General features: G+C 39.4%; 1 long non-coding RNA gene across 1 annotated transcript in view; it reads left to right on the forward strand.

The window, feature by feature from the left end:
* Window positions 1-16,176, forward strand: part of LOC306835766 — a 51,166-nt gene extending 34,990 nt beyond the window's left edge. Inside the window, exon 4 of the long non-coding RNA XR_013780692.1 lies at window positions 15,638-16,176. This is a non-coding gene — a long non-coding RNA (uncharacterized lncRNA). The remainder of the gene's footprint in view (window positions 1-15,637) is intronic.
* The last annotated feature ends 6,892 nt before the right edge of the window (window positions 16,177-23,068 follow it).

Consider the following 23,068-nt stretch of genomic DNA (forward strand, 5'->3'; position numbering starts at 1 on the left):
TCATCAGTAATAACCCATAAAGTTATTACTGATGATATGAACCTAAAGTTAATCAAACTTCGTGAAACATCTTTGTAACTTTGGTTAAATCATGAAGAAGTTGAACAATAATTTTAGAATTTAAACTCATCTACGAGTGTCTGTTTTTCCTTCTGTATTTGAAATATTCCTGTTTCCTTTTGTCCTCCGTGTGTGCAGTACACACAGACTTGAGTGTAGAATCGGAGAGCAGAAGGTTGGGAAGGGGTGGGGTTTCATTCTCCTTCAGCCTGTGGCTTTGTGTTGCCTAATTAACCATCATTTTACACAGAGCCTGGGCTGCACTGATGGGGGGGATAAGCTAGCCTTTGACGGGGTAAGGCAAGCGTGGCGGCTTGTAATCAGGGGCCTGCAAGTGGGGCGGAAAACACCTGTTCGCTGTACAGGTGTACAGCCCAGCACATGGCTGCACTCTTGCCCTCCCTGCTTCCCTCCTCGCTCTTCTTTTTCTATTCTCCATCTCCTTTTACATGATTGCTGACTCACATTCCTGCACTCTGTTTGACTCGTGCTTTATTTTTAGTTCCTTCTACATGCACCAAGTCATTCAATTCTTTAGCCAGTGTTTAAGAGTGAATCCTAAAACAGCATAGCGTGTTTATAAATGGCTATTGACGAAGTGCCTCTGGACTTCTGTAGGCCTTTTGTAGTGTCTTTGTAACTAAACTTGCACAAGAAACCTCCAATAGTGTTGCATTAAGTTTGACAGCAGCAATTCTTTAAAATGTAAAAAAAAACAACAATGATAATTTAATTTCCCATTCCATCATAAAATTGTGCCCTGGTGGTTAGTTTGCACTCCCCATGCTGATTGGTAAGATGAGACTTGTCTATAGAAATGCCAAAGGATGTTTTAGGGTCATTTAAAGCAGTGTTTCTCTACTGGTCTGGCCTCAGAACCCACCACCAACTCCCTCATGGAAAATCGTGACACGAGTTTCTGATATTTTTTGACCAATCACAATTGTTCAATGAAAAATTGGTCTGTTTGGACTTCAGACAGCACAAGACTTTACAGGACTAAGACACAAAATGAAAACAAACATCTTTTGAAGTACTTCACAGACTTTTCGACACAATATTTTCTTCTATAGGCGCGCATTTGCGACCCCGCAAAAAGGATCCCTCGAACCACTTTTGAGTCCCAAGCCACCAGTTGAGAAACACTGATTTAAACCCTCAAATAGTTTGTCCACCAAACTTTGGGCTAATTGTTCAGCCCTGAAGTTTCGCTTCTGGTTATTGTTGCAGAATATGTAAGTTGTCTTAGTTAGATTTTTGTAATGTGTTAATAAAAACGCAATAAACAAGGACTATTGGCTTTTTCAAAATATACATATACGTAAAGAGGACTCCATTAATATACTACAGTAGTTTATGGAGTCCCTGTTTTTAATTTTGGCACCCTTGGGTGTCAGCAATAATGGAACTGGTTTTGTTTAGAAAACCAGTAAAATGAATGTCCAGCAATGACATGAGGATATTAAACACCTTTTTTTATGTTGCTCTAAATGGGTGAACCTATATATATATATATATATATATATATATATACACATATATACATATATACATATATATCTCGAAAGATTTTTTTAAATGACTTGCTTCTTAATTCAGTGAAGTTACTGATGTTTTAAGCTCTGATGTCAGGGCAATAGTTCCTTAGAGAAGGTGTATATTTGCACATTGACATCATCCTTTGTGAATGTGCTTCCTCCTTCCTTTTGTCTTCATTGGAAACAGCCCGCATCTTCCTCTTCACTGGAGGAAGCAGTGCATGGATAATATGGTTACGCCGTTACTGATGCATAAAGCTGCGTGTCTGGTTCTTGTCAAGACCTTGCCACCAAAGTCAATTTGCCCGTGCCCTGGCAGAATGTAATATTTCTCTAATCAGATCAACACGGAAATTACGTCGGTGGACTGTATTGATACCAGAGGAAATAATTAAACTCGGGCTCCAGGAATAATTTCACCCTCTGAGCATTACTGTAAACCCCATAAAAAAAGCACAAATCCGCCTCTCCTCCCTCTTCTGCAGGATAAGATAAAGAGGAAACCAGGAACATAGATAGACGGATGAGATTTCATTTACTCGGCCTCTGTTTTCCTTCCTGTCTTTCAGCAGGTTTCTCTCACTTAAACCTCAACTACTGAATCAATATCATCATGATATCAAAAAATCACTATCATTTTCAGCTCTTTATTTTCAGTCACTTTAAGGTCTTAATAACGGTCCATGACAATACGTTAAGAAAAGTAAAATGAGGTTTTTAAATGTCTTTCTGTGCCACAGGACACAGATTTCCATTGGACAAGTAGTGTTATAATACATCTGTTGCTCCTTATGTAAGGCAGTTAACTGTGACGCATCCACACCAAACCTCTCGAATGGCTCTTATTGGATCTGACTGGAAGGAAAGATTGGCCCCACCTGGGTTACCATCCTGCATCCCTTACCCATCATGCCTTTCAGCCCTGGATAATACCAGGAGGGAAAATTGTTTCAATGAAACAAAACCCTCTTCTTTCCTTACAGTCATTTTGACAACAACATACCTTTCTGTTGTTTTAAAGTATAGTATATGAACAAGTCCAGAATTAAAACCTATCAGTCTTTGCTTTACACTAAATTTAACCTTTCCATAGAAAAGTTCTTTATACATCTGTAGAAATGTTCACTTCTCCTCAACGGTTGAACAAATCATCTGTTGGAATTTCAGTTGTTTATAACTCTTGACATGCTAGCAAATTGTTAAAAATCTTTAGCCAAATGAGAAGAGTTCAACCGTTCAAATGGTTTGTGAAAGGAGACAGAAGCAATCGACCTCAGGCAAGGTCAAAGGTATCTTTATTGTCCCCACAGGGAAATTAGTTTGTAGCAGGAAACATACAAATACAAAGACAACACTAAAAAACTATCCAATTAACATTAACACCAGGTACATTAAATAATTTACATAAAACCTGAAAGCCAAGCAAAGGTAATCTAGCATCCTGATAGAAGTGAAAGTGCAAAGTGCAATGAACAAGAGTGTAATATTCAACTGCTATTTAACAAACAAAGCAGCAGTGACAAATGAGACCCGAGTCCTTTTAGTCCTCAGCCTGTACCGGCTGCCTGAGGGAAGAAGACTAAACTCTGCATACAGAGGGTGATCTGTGCTCTGCAGTAGAGAAGTCACCTTCCTGACCACCTGCCTGCTGTAGAGGTCGCTTAGCTGGACTTGACTCCTCCCAGCAATCTTGCTCACAAACAGATGTTAGACAGTTTTGCAGATTACAGATCAATCTTTAAAATTTGAAATGAATCAATACAGAATGCACTATGTGAAGTAAAAATATATATATTTTTGTAGCAGTTGACATATTTTAGTAAGATTTAAAGCTTTGTATCAGTCCTCATGAATGAATAACTTTTTTAAAAGTATCACAATTTATAAAACACGACATTTGCATTTTAACAGATAAATTCAATGTATTTTTTTATTACACATAAACATAAAAACTGCATATGCTGTTGAGAACATTTACTAGTTGAACTTGTAACACACCTCAATATCTTCATGCGTGCACACAGATGCACTCACTCACACACACACACACACACACACACACACACACACACACACACACACACTGCTCTAACCTTTGATCTTCATGTTTGGCCTTGCTCAAGAGGCTCTTGATTGTATTCGATAACATAAAATAAACCATCACTCATTCAGTCCACCCAGAGCCCTTAATGGCTATTGTTACAACCTGTTTGCGTTGTGTCAAGGTGACTGCAGATACAGTAACCCTCAGCTGCACTTGATACTGCTTGTTAGTAAATGAAGATTAAGTGTTAGCAGGAATAGGACACAATACACCTTGATCAGCTTCTCAGAAGGAAGATTAACTCGCTGTTTTCTTGAATGAGCAATCCTTAAAGTCTGTAATTATTTGAGTTTTTTCGGGGTAATTATGGTCATTAGTATGATATGTTTTAAATAAGGGGGCTTATTTTCAGAAGAGTGGCTTGGGATTGAACAGAAAAAAACCTCCTCAGCAGCGTCTGAAATGAATAGATCGTTTAGTTTTGAGGGGCGGAAATTGATCCAAACAGTAGAGAAACAGCTATGGAGGGAACAATTATTGTAATGGTGCGACAAATACAGATGCTGCAAATTAGATTTAGTTCTCCCCTACCTGGTGCTACTGGAGGCTCAAACTGGAAGGGGGACAGCGTGGGCACCTCTGCGTGCGTGTGGAGATCGGACTCTTCAAAAAGGAGAGGGCTACACAAGACATTTGATGTTAGTACAGCAAATAATAAACTGTTTTGATCACACTCAACAAAACAAAGTGACAAACTACATAACACGGTATGTATGCATGAGTTTAACAGGAAGACATTTGGATTATAATAGGGCTTTAACACTTTCAGAAAACTCCTGATATTTCCAGAAGGAGCTGTATGTATTATTTTCTCCGCAGCAAGTCCGAGTGAGCTGATGTGAAAACGCTTCAGGGTATTAAAGCGGAGAATTTACCACGAGGCAGGTGGAAGTGAGGAAGAAAAATGTTCAACTTTCATACAGTAAAAAAAAAAAAAAAAAAAAAAAAAAAAAAAGTGTTGCCCAAAGTGCTTTACTTTATGTAAAGTGAAATTGATTAAGGAAAAAAAACGTTGTTTTTTTTTTGTTTTTTTTACCAGACTATGACAAATCAAATCCTAAATACAATTACACATTTAGACAAGTAAATATTTATTTGGATATCTGTTTTTGATTTGAATTGGTCTCAACTGTTGAAATAATTCACTGATGCGGCGAGTATGATCTACAATTTTAATTTACACTAGACGAAAAAGAAGAATGTCTTCTACTTTTTCAGATAACTTGCAGTAGAAGTCAGTAATGCATTTTCACGTACCAAATCTGAGAGAAACTCACAAAGAAAATTAACTGAGGGAATACATTCATCTATGAGGGTTTCCCTTCAATGAAAGGTTTGGGAATCTTTGTGCAAACACAGGAAGAAATAGAGCTTGTGGTGTGCAGTGAGAGCCAGGTTGCAAGGGCTTAGATGATGAAGGCTTGTTTTGCTCCCCTCGTTCCTCCTCAGCAGAGCAGCCCAGCGTGAGGAAAAGCTTGTTAAAACCCTAATAGTAGCTATCAAAGGCTATTGATTATCTTTCCCGCCCTGTTTGGGTGACAAAGTGAGCATTAGCTGGAGCCACAGAGAGCTTTTTAAGACGTGTTTTCCTCAGGGGCCGCCCACTCCCTGGGCTGTCCACTACAAAGATCACAGGCACACAAGTACACAACTTCAACCCCCCCCCCCCCCCCCCCCCCCCCCCCCCCCCCCCACACACACACACACACACACATACACACAGGTCTAAACACACACACACACTCTTATACTTGTCCATATTTTTCAAAGCTAACACACTGCTATCCCTTCACCCTGCTGCCACCAGATAATCCATTTTACAGCTAGGGATCAAACACTGAGCCCTCTGGCTGTGTGCTGAACTGACTACTGTAATACACACAGAAACACACAGACGCACATACTCACACGCACACAAAAACCACCTTGCACAAACAGTACAACGTTCTAATAAAACCTGCTTGAAGGAGTTGCGCCATCCCCTAATTTGCTGTTTTTTTCTGCTTTAGGCCATGATGCATAAGGAAAATGTCCTTGTATAACCAGAAAAGGACTGTGCACTTATACAGAGAACAATCAAATTCACTCGTACATCCTGACCAATGATGTCCGGACCATGGCTACATAGCCAATGAGCTTCGTCTCTCATCCTCTCTGTTATAAGTGCATTTCTCCTGCAATGCAGTGAAGTACAGGAGGGAGGTTATGTGAGGCAAGTTATACATAAGGCATTATAACAACCAAATTAATGGATGTCTGTTGAAATATTCACAAGATTAACCCCTAGATTCCAGGCAGGCTAAATGGAAATTCAGAACCTTCAAAATGGTGTGTTTGTGTCTTTTTCGCATGGCTTAGCGTGCATCTAGTTTGCAAACCTGGAGATGTCAGGTTGGTTTTCAAAACACTTTCTTTCTTTACTCGCCTTTGTTAATCAGGTCCTGACTCTTTTAAAAGTGCCAATTGAAGGCTGCTTGCTGTAGCACAAGGCTGTTTTTGGATGTTATGTCTAACATCTGCTTCTATAGTACAGAAGAAATGCAAAAGTAGTCAATGTTGAAATTATCTCTATTTATTCTAAGCATGTGGTGTCAGAAAATTTCGTTGTTGCCGATTTTCTCTGGGTCTACCAGCTTAAGCTCATCGTGCCTTGAAATTCTGCTTGTGCTGCAAACTAGCAAAAAATGCATTCACATTCACAAGTAATTGTGAAAGCTGCATCAGAAGTCATGTCATGTGGTTGAGTGCTTTGGCTGATTTCATGCTATGCATTCTGGTATATGTAGGAGCTGCTTGCACTGTTTCACTTCTTACACTGCTTCTAATTCCTGGGCCGTATATGGCCATCACAAAGGACGAGGGAGTCTGGCACTGTGTGGTTAAGAAAATGTATCTTTCTTGGTCAAAAACACAAACAGATGAATCTTATAGTTTTGATATATCGTATCAAAACTCTTATTCCCTTTTATGTACCTTGTGTGTGCTGAATAAACACATCCTTGCTACGGTTTTTTGGGGTTAATTGTATTGTGTTAGCAAATACATGTAGGTTATTTTAACCCCCTAAACTGAACCCACCAACAAATGTGTTAAGAGCATAAAGGAGGCACAAAAATGTAAGTTTCCTGCAAGTTACTTATCAGGTGTTGATGGTTAAAATCAAAATCAACCAGCTTCTTACAGCAAACTTAATTCCTTTATCTCATGTGTTATATTTGAGTGAACTTAACAGAATCTTTGACCTTATGACCTATGACCCACATGCCTCTGTAATTATGTTTTTCTTAAAGGCACATGGGCCTTTAATCCATACAGACTGTGTGTAACATTACATGACCTAAATGTTTATATTCTGACGGTATGTGTTGGTGGGGAGCAACGATCTGTATAGAACAGCCATCACCAAAAACCCATTGTAGCGTGACACTGCAGATGTATTTAGTAGCTTAGTAAGAGGATATTCAATTTATTCATGATGCAAACCACACAGTCAATGTGTGTTGGGGAGGGACCGTGTGCAAGTGGATGGTGAGTGTGGAGTGAACCATGAAATGAAAACACCCTATAACCATTTCACTGCATCTCTCAATTAGGACATCATCTATGCACAGGGAGCGTTCACGAGTAGCTTCTTCTTTATTTACAGTTACACACCGCAGTGCAGACAAATGGGGTGCTGAGGGGGAAAAGCTTGTGCAGGAGATCCAAGAGGGAATAAGGGATAAAACACATACTCACACACATGCACTGTATAAGTTGCTCCAAGTATCTTCTGCAACGTGTGGGTTTAAAACTTGCCATGCTCAATAGTTAATGTCAACTGCGAGGAAGCCTGGACATGCTATATGCTGCATGAATCCTTGACAAAGAAGGATCCCCTCAAAGTTCTCTAGCTCAATGGAGTCAATGCAGCTTCACTGTGGGACTCATGTCTTATTAAATACTTGTTCTCTTATGCCCACCACCAGTTTTGGGTCCCTTTTTCCAGAGTTTATCTGGCAACCTGGTGCAAACTTTTTATCATTAGGACACCTTCGGTCGCAGAGTTCTGTAACTGCTTTTAGCAAAAATAAGACACTAGAAACTTGATAGGTGGCTACAGTAGATGGATGGATGGATAAATAGGTAGATTGATCGATAGATTGATAGAGATTGAGGAAAATGGTGAAAAATTCTAAATAAACTCTTGTGCTTTATGAAACTTATTAGTATTATAATGAAACCATGTTTTTTCTTTTTACTTTAAGCAAATGTATAAGTGTGAGCACCGTGCTTATCAACAACTGGTTGTGTCATGTGAGTTATTAAGGAAAATAAATGTAGTACTTTTTGTTGAAAATATATTGATTACAATTAAAAATCTGATCAAATATGGTTTCTTATGTGTTATACAAAAAACAAATTAATGGTGATTTTTTTCTTTTTTTTTATAAAATATACATCACCGGCTCAAACCTCATTAGAAGCAAAAGCATGTTACTTAACATTTCTTTGCATTGGAGAAATTGCTAGTACTTAGGTTCAGACAGATATATTGGAATCATAAAGTAAAAGAATGGCTGGCACTTGCACGGAACAATTCTATGCAGCTGCTTTTTGGCTGCAGAGAACTTGGTTAATACACTCTGTGAACAGCCTTGTGTACAGAGAAGCATTTAGACTCCCAAAAGACAGCTTTAAACTCAGAACCATCCAGGGATCAACAAAAAGAAGCGGTCCATACCAGCCCTTCATCATCCATTAGGCACAGTGGGAGTGGTGCTGTAAACATCGCCAAGTCCAGGTGTTGACATGCTCCATAAATTCCAGCTGAGAACGTAGCGGTCCATTCAGGACTCTTTAGAAATGCAGGGCCACTCTATTCTGCTGATATTTTATACATGAAGAGAACCATTTACAGTCTGATGAGCAAGTCTGGCTTATTAATGATATGGCCGTGCTCTTAGGGTGTCGGGCGCCAAGCAAATACTCATGTAAAATTAAACACGATTTGTTTACATACCCGTGCAAATCAGACCACTCTGGGGCTTTGTTGCAAAGCCTGATGAGGGTGAAAGCACCAGTTTCATTTAGTTATGAGACACTTTGCTGGACATAATACAGTTTTAGAAAACAGCACTTTGAAACTCTTTTTTAAAACATTCGAATGTGCTGGGAACGGGATTCCTGTTTGAGTATTTATAGGCACACACGTGCAAAATGAATGATGTCATAAGTCTAGAAAAGTCCTGAAAAGACTGGAAGGCTGAATTATTCAATGATGGCTCCACTTTTGTGGAATTATTTTAAGTATTATAATTGCAGCTGGGTTCGCCTTGGCTGGCTGTGGGAGGGAGAGAGGGGCCCCATGGGGAGCGATCAGCATCAGTCAATGGTATCTGGTTACCATGAGCACACCAAAATACTCCCCTAATGATGACCAAATTGAAGGAAAAGCATTGACTGGAGCTCGGACCAAACCCAAGACAATATTTCTCAAGTGGCCATGTGCTGGAAACAGGAAAACACAAAGCAGACACCGTCATCGCCAACGTTACCGTACATCATCATGCATTTAGTGAAGTGAATTTATAAAGGATGTCAATCACAATTAATTCACTCTGAAATTAGGACTTTTTTTTACCCTTCCTTTGCACAGTTTTTAATTAGTTTTTGAACCTAATCGAGTTCCCTTTCTGTGTTTACGTAAATGTAACCTTTGATATGAAGAAACAGGGTGGGATTTTTTTGAAAAAAACTTCCCCAACTATCAAGGTGCAGGAAGGTTGAAAGGCTGCTTGAAGAGGTCAAAAAGCTGGAGCAACTCTTCAGTATGAAGATCAACTTGATTAACAAATTAGACCATTGGTAACCTTTGATCCTTTACTGTATTTTATAATAAAAGCAGTGTTAAATAAGAAAAAAAGGTATACACATTCAAAAATACGGTCCAAATTTTTGTTATTTTTAATCATTTTAAACTTGCAGTTAAAAATGTGTTAAACTTAAAATTGAAACTTAGCAAATACTTTTTAATAGCCTTCATATTTATAAAAAAATTTTTTATTACAAAGAATAAAGTAATAACTGTGTAATATGCAATGAAATGTTTTCAGCTCTGTACATGTTGTGTTATAGCAAAAGTTGTGTTTTTTGCTTCTGATCTGCGGCCAACAAAGTTTGATAACCTGGTGTACTTTATTTCCCACAGGGACAACGTGATTAGTTTGTCTTTATGTGCAATAAAGAAGACTGGTCTGTATAATTTTAGAAGCTTGACCATTACAGCTGGAAAATGACTGGCTCCTGCAGCTTCATTTGAATGAAAAAAATTCCTAAAAAATAAGCTCAAATGTCCACACAACCCTTTTACCAAACCTGTGATTTGAAACTGTGAATGAAAAACAAAACAAAAACATTTACTGCTTGTTGTACTAATAATTTAATTCCCCAATTCAATGAGTGGAGAAGGAGGAAAATTATTTTCCACCAGATGTATTTCATTAGAGACTTTGAAGAATGTTTTCTTCCTTTCAGGGCAGTAAATGTTGCATTTATTCCTGGGATCAGACTACTCTATAGAACAGAGCAGAAACTAAAAAGCAGGAATATATAGATGGATGCAACCCTGCAGCCTCAGCACTTCCCCAGGCTGCATTGTAGATAACACACCTGATCACCAAAAGGGTTAAAAATAGACCCTCCATGATTAAAGACACTTACTTAGTTGAAGTGACATCTCGTGTTTCTCAAACTTTCTGTGACGAGTTTGTCCTCATACTCTGAGATAATTATGCAGTCTGGGGAAATTATGCCTACATTGTGCTCTTGAGGAGATAATTGTAGTGCCAAATCCTACGTATCACATGAGGATCGGGCCTCATTCCGCAAATTAAATGAATGAATGTCACTAACAGTGTATATATATATATATATATATATAGACTTGCATCTCTTGTATTATACTGTGTCATTGCTGCATTCAGGCATATTTCCCTCGACCATACCAAATGAAAAACAGAATGATTGTGTTAATTGAGCTGTTGTCTGGAGATGAATAATCATGCATGTGTAATTCCTCATGGGAAAACAGCAGTGTAAAATTAACTTTTAGACATAATGTAACTCCTGTAATTTACATTCTTCAGTTTTCAGTTTTTTTCTTCATTGTGCTGTATGTTTCATTAAATGTTATCTTCTAAGAATCACTGGAATAGACTTGTTAAGCAGATAAATAATCCCCTCAACAGTAATGAATTATTTATGTATGAACTCACACTCCCATCACAGGTGTGGAGGCAGGTTGTGATTTAGGTTGAAGGACTACTAATCAGGAAATCAATTAGGCCCTGACCCAGAAACTGAGACAAAAGAGGAGAATAGTAGTCTTTGTTTCTTTCCTCTGGCTCTTTCATATCTTGACTTGGACTCTCTGCTGTCTCTGATTGGACAAAGGAAATCCTCTGGGCTTTCAACGGTTTTACCTCAATAAAGTATATCGGCTCTTATGTTTTATCATTATACATTGATCTATTCATTAGATGTTTCCTTTTGCAAGGATGATATGATCCGATATATTTCTGATGGATTGTTTTAAGTACAGTTTATTACATAACTAACATACTGATAATACGAATATAATAATGATAATAAACTAATGACTAATACTGATATTACTTCAACTCTGCAGGTTGTGAACGTATTGCTATTCATGGGAAAAAATGTAATACCTCTGGAGGAATCCAATCTCTTAAAAAATACCTTTTATCATTTACTCCTATAAATATCATACTTTATTAAAATATTTATAATAGTGTCAACGATGTCAGGCAGCCAATGGGCAAGTTCATTTGTGCTACACCCTTCCTGTATAAAGGAATTCAAGGTGCTTTTACAAAGTTAATAAAAAAACACGACAGAAAATATCGTAATTATAGGAATGATGTGATATCTGCAGGGACAGAAAACAAGCTGAAGCCATGTCTCCAAGATAACAAGTACATCAGGCTGTGGAAAAACATCTGGGTGGAGTGTGCGCCCACGCACGCATGCACACTCACACACACACACACACTCACACACACACACACACACACACACACACACACACACACACACACACACACACACACACACACACACACACACACACACACACACACACACACACACACACACACACACACATTCTGCTATCAGTCCGACCTCTTGGGGTCAGACATAAAGGCTTGGCTTTTCAGCAGCATCCACTTAGTGCAGAGATGGAAGACAGACATATTATCCATGTACCTTTGCCCATCAAATTCACTTTGTATTGACTGAGTCGAACAGAACAACTGTGTCTTTATGTGGACAGAGGTGAAAGACTCGCTCAGGTTCCTCTGAAGATAAAGAACAGAGAAGATGGGAAACAGAGGGGGAGTTAAAGGTATGCAGTTTCAGACGAGGAATATGATCAAAAGTGAATATAAGTTAAGTGAAATTATTGTTTTAGGTTTAAAAGACATTTAAAATACAGGACACAGATATGAAAATTGTAAAGAACAACCACTTAAGTTTGATTCTGAAAGATTGTTGTCCAAGAAAAGGCCAAACATTTCAGTTCTCTCTGTTTCAGGTGTGTCTCCATTTTGTTTTGACATGGGTGGCTGGGGGAACAGCACTTTGCAGGGCGGCATAAAGTGTAGGCAAACCGAGAGGTAACCCCCGGTGTAGAAACATGAAGCCAATGCAAAAGTGTCTGAAGTGTTTGGGGTTGGCTCCAAGAGACCCAGAAGTCACCCCGTTAAAATGTGCCAATGTTCCCTGATCAGCAATAACTAATAGAGGCCAAAAAAACGTTTTTGGTCTTCATAGACAGACTTTACTGGAGGGTTGATTTTCATGAAGGATGCAAGTTTGCATGGTTAGGTGCAATGCTATAATGCTATATAAAACTTATTGCATAAAGAGGTTCTCTCAGGACAAACAATAACACTTCAGTTCAGTAATCAAATGTAAAACCTTTACCAAAACTTTTTCTCAAAAACAAAAATCATATTACAGTTGGTCTTAATTCAGCCTGACTCTCTCTGTTTCTGCTGTGCAATGTTACAACTCTCTGACTTACTTAGCATGCAGTTTGACAGGGGGCTTAAGGCTCACCTCAGCTCCAACTCTCTATCTGTAGTTGACTGAAAGTTTGGTTGAAAACAACATTTCCAGCATGGTCACCACCAACGACAGGCTTCCAAATCCCTCTGCAGAAACAGATGGGGGATGTTACTCATTTTAAAGGGGACATATTGTAAAAAATCCACTTTTACAGTGTTGTTGAACATATATTCGGGTCAGCTGAGTGTCTATCGTTCCTCAAAATTTGAAATAAATCTCTCCAGTCTTTTGTTAGTGGTCTGCACAAGTCTTACAACACGGAGAAAAATGCTCTGTTTCAAATTTTCTGATTTTGTGACATCACCAGTTGGATTTTGGTAAAAAAAAACAACTTACTGTCCTCTGTTTTCTCCACCAATGGACTTCACCCCGAGCCTAGAGCAAAACTTTTGCATAGGTCCGCCATTTGTATTCTCGCAACAGAGAAGTGATGTCTGCAGGGAAAACTCAGGATGTGTTCATTGCATTTAAATAGACACACACACATCAAAAAGGAGTGTTCTGAGAGGTGCATAATTCATGTTATAGCATATAATATGATTATACAGTGTAGTTAAAAAATCATCCATCCTTCTTTCCATGATAAGATATATATATATATATATATATATATATATATACAGACAAAAGAAGCTGGTGCAGCCACACCAATATAATATAAGCAGATAGCATCTTGCTTTATCACAATAGAAATGTTTATGATAGTTGTGCTGCAATACACATCACTGTTAAAAAATAAACTATGACCCTTTACTTGTATGACCTGGGGAGTCAAAAGTTCTCTTCTCTATCCCTTCCGTGTAGAAGGTTAAGTTAAGCTTCTTGAACTCCTTTAATAAGATTACAAGACCTAATGGCCATGCTTTAAAGAGAGCAGCAGATCTGAATGCACACAGCAGTGTCTGTCAGTTAGAGTTGGACCCACACTGTTGTGTGCAGAAGAGATGACACCTACCGTACGTAGATGTGTCTGTTAGTTACGCTCACTTTAGAGGTGTCATGTTTTGTGTTTTCCAAACTTTGCCTGGGGGAATTGGCAGTCACTGTATTTGCACTGTTGGATGTCCGAATCTTCTGCTGGAGTTGGGTGGGGTGTGCCTGCAGAGCTGTTAGAAGTCAGACAGGTTTTTGATTTTGTACTCGCCTCATGTCAACAAGATTTTATTCCAAAGAGTTAATGGAGTCGTGATGACTCGGTGGGCTCAGGTGTGTCCAAAGCAAATACAGTGTTTGGCACTGACTTTTTATTTTTGCATATTCTTTCCTGTTGCACCCTACTCTTGACCAACGTAATGTGCCAAAACCTCAGTGTCTGCTGTAAGTGACATGTTTAGAGTAAAGCCTTTTAATCTTCATTCTTCTTTGTCACCCATTCGTTTTGTGAAGAATAAACAGTGTGCATTGCTGATTGGGTTTCAAGTAAGTCCTTTTGATGGTTGAACAGAAAATTAAAGAAAAAACATATTTTTTTTTTTACATTTTATTGACCAACACATTGATGTAGTTTAATGTTTCTTAGTCAAAGCTGTGAAAAGTAGAGAATGGTTCCTTAAAACTATTAACTCTGACCTCAGAAAAGTTGCCAAAGCTCTCTCAAATCAGCTTTCTCAATTGCAGAAAAGCGCATTTTGCTTGATTGAAAATGTCACACTGTTAAGAGTGCACTTGGCTTACACCTGCAAAACAACACATTCACTCTGCATTGCCCGCAAGATACTTCAGATATATTATCGCTTCCAAACGAGAATTCCCTCGGCCCCTGTAAGTAAAGCGTCCAAATCCCCAGCTCTCATCCCTATTTTCCTCCCAAAAACGAGCATTAGAAGGATTGCCCTGCTATTGTTGCTCCCCTTGGGAGCAAATCTATTTCTGCAGAGATGGAAATTGTCGGTCCCCACAAAGCTGCTGACACACTATCAATGGAGGTGTCAATTCTCGGGGCCTCGCCATTGTGGACTGGATAATTTAATTGGAGAGGCACGACGGTGTGTCCCCGGTCGGGCCATTCAAATGTTGTATCATCGCCTGTCCCAACGCTGGCTCCACTCCTGCTGTGGAGATTCAAGATTCAACCCCCCCCCCCCCTCCCCTTCATAGATTCCACTCTCTCCTCCATTTGCAGGTGGGGGGCGGCACACACAGACACATACACACTACAGGATCAGGTCTCTGAGAAAGCTCTTTGTTGGGGGGGGGGGGGGACTCGTGGCCTAAAAGTCCTTGCGGCTATGAACCTGCGCAGCCATTACCTGGGAGTCGACTTGGGGGCAGCAGCAAAATTAGTCAGCAGATAATGAAGCTGTCTTTGATTGCAGGAGGGAACAAGGGTTGGAGGGGACTTGACTGGGTGGATGGGGGGGAGTCATCTGTACAGGGGGCCTCCACAGGGCATGAGAAGCATGTCTTTGGAGGAGCGCCTGCTGTCAACGGATGCTCTGTTTCTCTGAGATCCTGGCATAGTTTAGGGTTGAAAGATGCACAAGGGCCGGAGTGGAACACATTCCATTGTGCGGCTGGTGCAGGTGAACTGGGTTCAGAGGGACAAGTACTTACACAGACATGGGTTGAAAAAACTATACACAAAGAATACCTTTATCAACACTATCTAAAAGGGGCTCTTTGCTGTCCATTTCAACCTTGATAATACCACAGTAACTTTGACTTTCTTTGCATTGAAATGTGAAAATGATTACAACACTCGGTGTTTGTTAAACATGCTTTGGCTTACTCACCCTCAGATAATTTTCATCTTCATCTTTGTGAGTGCATGTGTCAATGTGCGTCTGTTTGTCTCGCTCTACAGTTGTCTGGACAACCTGTGCGCCCAGCTCATGGCGGCTGTCCAAGCTCAGACAAAGCTGTCGTCGAATGAACCAGGCGTGTGTCCACCGGACCTGAGGGGTGCCGCCACCGCGAACAAAACACACAAAGACCCTCGCTCCTGGCACTGGCCCTCACCCTGTCTACCCGCTACCCTGCCCCTCACCCTCCGCATCCCACACACACACACACACACACACACACACACACACACACACACACACACACACACACACACACACACACACACACACACACACACACACACACACACACACACACACACACACACTCATGCTACTGTCTGCTGCTGTGAGCCTGCTTCAAGAAGAGGAAGTTCCTTTCGTCTCCTTTTCAAGGTAACCCCACTATTCATGCTCTTCTTTGAGACGGGAGGTGTCCAATGGGTACATCACTATCCACACACACACACACACACACACACACACACACACACACACACACACACACACACACACACACACACACACACACACACACACACACACACACACACACACACAGATTGGCAAACTCCATACAATCATTAGGCCAAGCAACTTTATTTTAAATGTAACATTTTATTTGTGTCACAACAAGTGTATTTTCATCACATCTTAAACACACACAAAGACACAGACATTTTATACTGTAAATCTCTCATGTAAAAAAAAGAATTATTATCTCTTTGAAACTAATATGTACCTGTATTAGCGCCAAAAAAAAGTTTTTAGTCGTTTTTAACTTTCTTAAAGTTTAGTGGTTCAAAAGTAAACCTGAAATAAGAATATCTAAAAGATAGAGCCCTAGTTGTCACGAAGACATGTTTGGCTTGGGCTCCAGAAACACAAGCAACTTCATTACCCATAATGTAGCTCAATCGCACATTTTTTAAAGCCCCTAAATGCCAAATAAATGTCCATCTTTTCCAACTCCATGCCTCAGCTTTGTATTGCAGACTTTCTGTTGCCCCTGACTTGGATCTCTGCTTGCACTAGCTGATAATTGACGGAACATCTCCAAAGCACTGAAGATATCTTACCGATGTGTTTTTGAATATAATATTTATGACTACTAAACTGATCTTTATGTGTAACACCAGTGCCGTACAAAAAACCTCACACAGAAATAGCTGTGTCACTCTCAAGTTCTCATGAGATCAGATCAAATCCTCTGTATTTAAAATGTAAATATTGTAGACTGGCTGTGTGGAGAGGTGAGCATATGTTCGTTGTTGTCAGTCTATAACATGAGACTTGACAGCAACATGCAAAAGCATAATCTGTTCATTACTGTACATTTGAGTGTTTTTTTTTTTTTAAATCTTAATAATGTAACATAGAAAAACCTATTTATACCTTTCAAGATCTGTCTTGTAGTTTAATTGAAAGAACTTCAGTGCCCAAAGAAAACAAGAAACATCACTAAAACTTCAGATCTGAACTTTAACTTCTGGATAGAAATCACTTCCAACTCCTTAAGATGCAGAAATATTTCATCAGCAGCATGAGAACAAACCTCATCTTGAACCAGGCTCACTTTAATCAAGGTTATCCTCTAAGTATCTTGCCAGTGATGTCATGAGGGTGGATGAAAGGCGGTTGAAATACAGTTTGGACTCAGAACAGGGCCTCCAACCTCTTAATGAATATGACCTCTGAGTCCTTCCCACATTTCCCTGGGCTCTCCTTCTCTCTCCAAAAAAAAAAAAAAGAAAGGAAAAAAATGTTCAGTGTTTAACGATTTGAAGGACTCTGGGGTGAGCTCCAACTCTAATCAATGAACCCATCTACAGGGAGCCTGTATCCCTGGTGACGTGGTTGCCAAGACAGTCATGCATGGCAACCTGGGGTTCACGGTGGTGATGAGTCCCCCTCCCAATGCGGAGCATTTGTCTGAACATGAAGAAAAAGTAATTATTGGTTGTTGTTGTTTTTTTAATTAAATGTGCATTATATCTACTTAGATGAAAAAACTAAACAAAAAAACAAAAACAAAAAAAAAACTAGTCATCATTTCACCTAAATTCGAAAAAAAGAAAAAAGAAAAAGAAAAAGATGATTACATCGCGAGAAAGCTTCTTTTGGGAAAAAGGAGCCATTCCCAGTTCAGTTGCCATGCCCAATGACTTTTGAGACTTGAGTCTTTTATCTTCCATGTTGGAGGAGTTGTGGTACGATATTTGAATGAGCCCTTCATTGTCACTGAGTGACATTTCACTGTGTCATTTGGGAAGATATGCAACTGTATTTTTATTTGTGTTTGACTCATTTTTGTTTCTGTTATTTCTTGGTTTTGGTTTTATATCTGGGGATGTTTTTAGGGTTCATAAACCCATTTTTTGCTTTAAAATCCTAATATGAGAAATTTCTTCTTAATAGCAAATGTACTATGTACTCTGTACTTTCCCTTTTCAGTGCTGTTGCTTTTCAGTTTGTTATTTTTAAATGCTAAAAGAACCCTCTAAGAGAGGTTTAAAAATTGAGGGAAGGTCCTTTTCCACTGCTCTTCTCATTGATGAAATGTTTCCTCTTCCTCTTCAATAATTTAGCCGGTTTTCATTGGAGAACTCCCAGTGGCACCCGGTGAGATTTGCATCCTGATTTATTTGTCATATATCCTTTATATCTCTAAATTCTTTATACCTCTCCAGTGGCTCCATGCATCTTTCATGGGCTCCTCAGCAGTGTTTGCAGGCCAGATCCAAACACATTTTACATGTCACGCTGCTGCTGCAGTGCGCCTATTTCACCTTGGGTGTGTGGGCTTGAATGAAAGATTTATCATCTAGTGTTGCTTAATTTTTTTCTCCTCACACCACCAAGTTTTTTCTTTTTTCTTTTGGCGTTGTCAGTGTCAGGAGTCGCCACCTCACATGCTGCTGTTGCCTCCTTTTCTCTCTCTTACTCTTTCTTCTGGTTTGTGTTGAACTTGAGAAAACTGCAAGAGAAGCATCTCTGTGACCTGGAAAGGCTGTTTTGTTGAGGATGAGTGACTGACATAATTAGGTGAATATGGAAATAATATGTTGATGCTACCCACAGGGCGAGTCAAGTCAAGACACATTTATTTATGAAGCGCTTTTTACAAAACAAGTTCATTGTGAAGTGGAGATTTGAGCAAGTCACATCTTCATTCACACAACACGTGTGCAATGTAACAGTCTTTTTTGGCAGGATGATTTTAAGTGACCTTTGACCCTAACTTTTAGGAAAACTTTGTGTAAAAAAAACCAACGAAAAAAACCCCCAAAACTTACACACGTCTTTCTTTTTTTTTTTGGCCAGACTTTCATTGTTTATTTAAGCTCTGACACACAATAACGGCCCCCCACCTAAAATAAACCCCAAAGGCAACTAAGTCCAACACGGTTAAATGTGACAATACTTTGAACTGGCATCACCCCCCCCCCCAATACACACACACAAACACACCCCACAGAGCATAGGGATAAAGATAAACATGTTTGTAATGGTGTAAATTTAATTCTCCATTTGGCCTGCTTTGCATTACCTCTCACCCACGCAGAACGGCATGAGGGAAAAAGCATTCCCAACTGATTAATTCCCCAACAGCGATTCCCCTATCTCCCTCTGTCTGTCCATGTTGACATGCTGCCACTCCAAGCCGTTCCGCTGATTTTTATTTCCCTCACACTGGCACAAGCTAAGCGCCGCATATGTGGCGCACAATGTGGGAAACACTCCGGCCTTTTTCCCTCGGATCGGCGCGCAGAACTCAGAGACAGATTGTGATGCTGGAATGCGCCACCGAGCCTTACAATCCCCATCTGCTTGGGCGAGCCGAGGCTGAGCGGAGGGAATGACAGAGGGATGGAGAGAAAGGAGAGGAGGCAGAATGATGGAGTGGCTATTAAATATACAGCAGGCAGTGGAGAGCATGCAGGGTGTTGTTCTGAGGCTTCTGCATTATCGTTGCTCCATCTCTTCATAACTCCTTTTCCGTCTGTTTTAGTACCACAGCCTCTTATCTGTAGCTCTGTTTTCTGCTCTTTATTAACAACAATTCTTTCTTGAAATTCAGTTATTTTTCCTGCAGAATCCGTCTTTCTATGTCTTCCATATTTTCCCTTTATGTTTTGTTTATATTATGTCTCCTTCTTTCTTGCGTGCCCTCTTCTATTCTGCTTTTCTTAACTCTTATTCTGTCCTTTTATTTGCATATCATCTCCACCATTTCTGTTTGTTTATTACAGCTTGCTTATATTTATATATATCCTTAACTTATATTATATTTTGTATTTGTACTTATCTTTTTCTCTCTTTAACTTTACTCTTATCTTTAATCTCCTTTCTCCTCTTTTGTTTGCCGTTATATTCCCCTCCTTTCCTTTACTTCTCTCCCCTGCAATAAGTTTCCTTCTTCCTTGAAACACTGCTCATTGGGATGTACTGTAGGGCCACCTATGCACTATAAATCAGAGATGAACCCCGCCGCAGGCTTTAAATGGTGATGTTTTATTAGAATAAGTCCTGGAGTCCTATGGCAGGAACCAGTTGAAGTGAATTGAGTTGAGGCTAACCTCGATGTTAATTCATCCTTTTATGAATCAGCTCTGGCCGTGGCTGGTGGCAGTGGCGGAGGAGTGGTTTGGGCGCAGTCTCGAGCTCGCTGACAGCTCGCTAACGCAGCACCGCTTAGGTGTCTCTGCCACATTTTCTCCCCGTTTGCCATCTAATTCACACGTCCCTGAAGTACACGACCAAAAAATTGGATGGTAAAACATTGGGAAAACATACTGGAATGACAGTCGTACTATAGCGGGGGAAGCAAGAGGGTATGTGGGTCATGTACTGTATCTGTGTCCAGATCAGTTGGCAGATTTCTTCTCCTCCTCTGCTTCATTTCTCTTTCCTTTTATTTTCCATTTCGGCAGATTTCTTCATCAGGTTGGAGGGAAGGTAGCCTTCTGTCACGAAACACTGCTGAGTACGGTGAGGGTAAGTTTGGGGGCGGGGGTTGCAGTAGAGCAGCCTGACTGGGAAACTGTGTTCGGCTATTTTTAATTCATGGGATACCACCTGGCTAATGGTGTTTTTGGATCCACTGGCTCCCCGCAAGCCCAGAACAGGACTTGTTTCGAATAATCAGGGCTTCACCAAATGCACTGAAATTATTCATGCAGCCTGCATTACGAGCCGTTGATCATAATACTGGAATAATAAAACAGTTTGGAAATGTCAGGTAACATTAGGATGTATTGATGGAGTTCCTGCTCATGTGAAGGAAAAGAGACTGAAGTTTTCTGTTCTTTTACAATGTTCAAAAATGCCCTACTACACTGTGCTTGCAAAAGCTACTTACATAAAGGTAGCATAAAATGAAAACATATATTTCCTATAGTCTTATAAAGACAATAAAACAGAATAATAGAAAAATGCTGCTGCCAATGACGTGATGTAAAAAGAAAATACCAGACGGACAAAACTTTTCTACATCAAACACTAAGAGGCTCTACAGTCACATGGCTGCCATTAAAAACATATTGCCATATCTCAAATTCTCCCTTAGTGGCTCATAACAACATTGTGATGTCAACATTACAGGAAACGTTAACATAGTCATGCTGAACTTACAGTAACCAGCAGGCCACTGATGTTATCCTGCACATTGATTTCCTCTGTGGCCCTAAGTACTGACGGCTTCAGCTTAAGATAGCATGAGACCATAAAAGGCAGATTGACCAAACGCAACATCATATGATTATATGAAATATTGATAAGAGTGGTCTCTGCTCCCATCAGGCCTTATGGACAAATAAATGGACAACTGACCGGCCATGACTGCTCCGGCTGCTTGTGTAATGAGCTGAGGAGCGTAAGAGCAGAACAAAGTAGAGAGAAGAACAAAGCTCATCCTCTACAGATGACTTTTTTTATTCGGTCACAATTATGACATACACATCTTGAGAAAGATGTAAATAGTAATAATTAAATAAACTAACAGCTATTTAAAGTTCATTTCACTCTAATTTAAATACAAATTGATGGACTTCCCACAAAAGGCTCCTTGATTTTTTTTTCTCTAGTTAACTTTATGACTAAACAAAATAATTTAGATTCAGTTGGGTAATAGAAGTTAATATTTTCAGACGGCCTTCATTTCATTCAGGTTGTGTTTGTTGAGGCACAAAAATCCTTGACTTGTTGAGTTGACTTGACACTGTACACAACTCTTGCTATGATGGCTTGATAAGAAAGATTTGTACTTCTTTGGGTTTTAAAATGTCAGGGTAAAAAAAGTGAGAAGACCTGCATGTTAAAAAACGTAATTGGTGGGCACTTTCCTCAACAGATTCCTTTTTGGTCAATCATCTTATTCTATTCTTTCTTTAATGTTTCTGTGTTAAAACTAAGAGACTCTGATTTTCCACTACTCAACAAAGATGTCTTATCAGAGATGTTGATCATGATATTTTGCTGCAAAGAGTGTAAAATCTGAGTTATGAAAGATAAAGTTATCTGTCTTCGCAATATCATGGCTGTCAGAGCTATTATCACAGCTGTTAGCTACAGTTTATCAGAGGCAGTTAAGCAAAACAAAATACGTTACAGTTTTTAGGTTAAAAAAAAAGCAGACATCTACGCAATGTCAGCCTTTTGAACAAAAAAAATCCTTGTTTAAATAATGTTAGGATGGATTCTAAATAGTATCAATCAATCAATAATCTGAAAGGACATTTTACTTGCTCACCTTTAAAATTACAGCACGCTGGTCGGAAATTAAAACAACAAAATTCTGTTTTCTGACATCAATTGCAGAGTGTTTTTAAATTCCCAAAGAGCGCTTTCATTCATTAGCTGCACACACACATTTCAAATGACAGTAGGGGGAAAAGCAAATTTTTAACAAGCCTTTGGTTGTTGAGGGGAATAAGTGTAAGCAGTCTTCCATCAGCTGCACACATTCCTCTGATGAGACGATAGCGGCTAAGACGTTTATGCAAAGATGCAACCTCATGCTTTCAACTCTCCCAGCTCCATGTGCGACAACTTTGATGCCATATTAGATGTCGAGCAACAAACTTGATACGGGTATTTACCAACAAAGACTTGTGTGCACTTGTGGGTTGTGAAGAATAAGAGGATTATTTTTTCGCTGTCAGGGTCTTAGAGAAACTACAACTTTTGAATCTAATTGTTCCATTGACTGAAACAAGACTTTGAATTGAAGATGATATATTCTTGAACAATATGAGAAAGAGCAACTTTGTTGGAGTATAAGACCATATAAAGCTTCCTTTTTATTGTTGGGGTAACAGCTGGCACCTATACACTCAATTTTCAAAATTGACTTGTAATGCCTCTGACTGGTATATCTTAATACTGTGTTGGTTTGTGCTGTGTTCACTTTTTGATGTGTCCTGTTTCATATTTTAAAATATATAAATATT

Source organism: Symphodus melops (genome assembly GCF_947650265.1).
Source record: "Symphodus melops genome assembly, chromosome: 15".
Classification (NCBI taxonomy): Eukaryota; Metazoa; Chordata; class Actinopteri; order Labriformes; family Labridae; genus Symphodus; species Symphodus melops.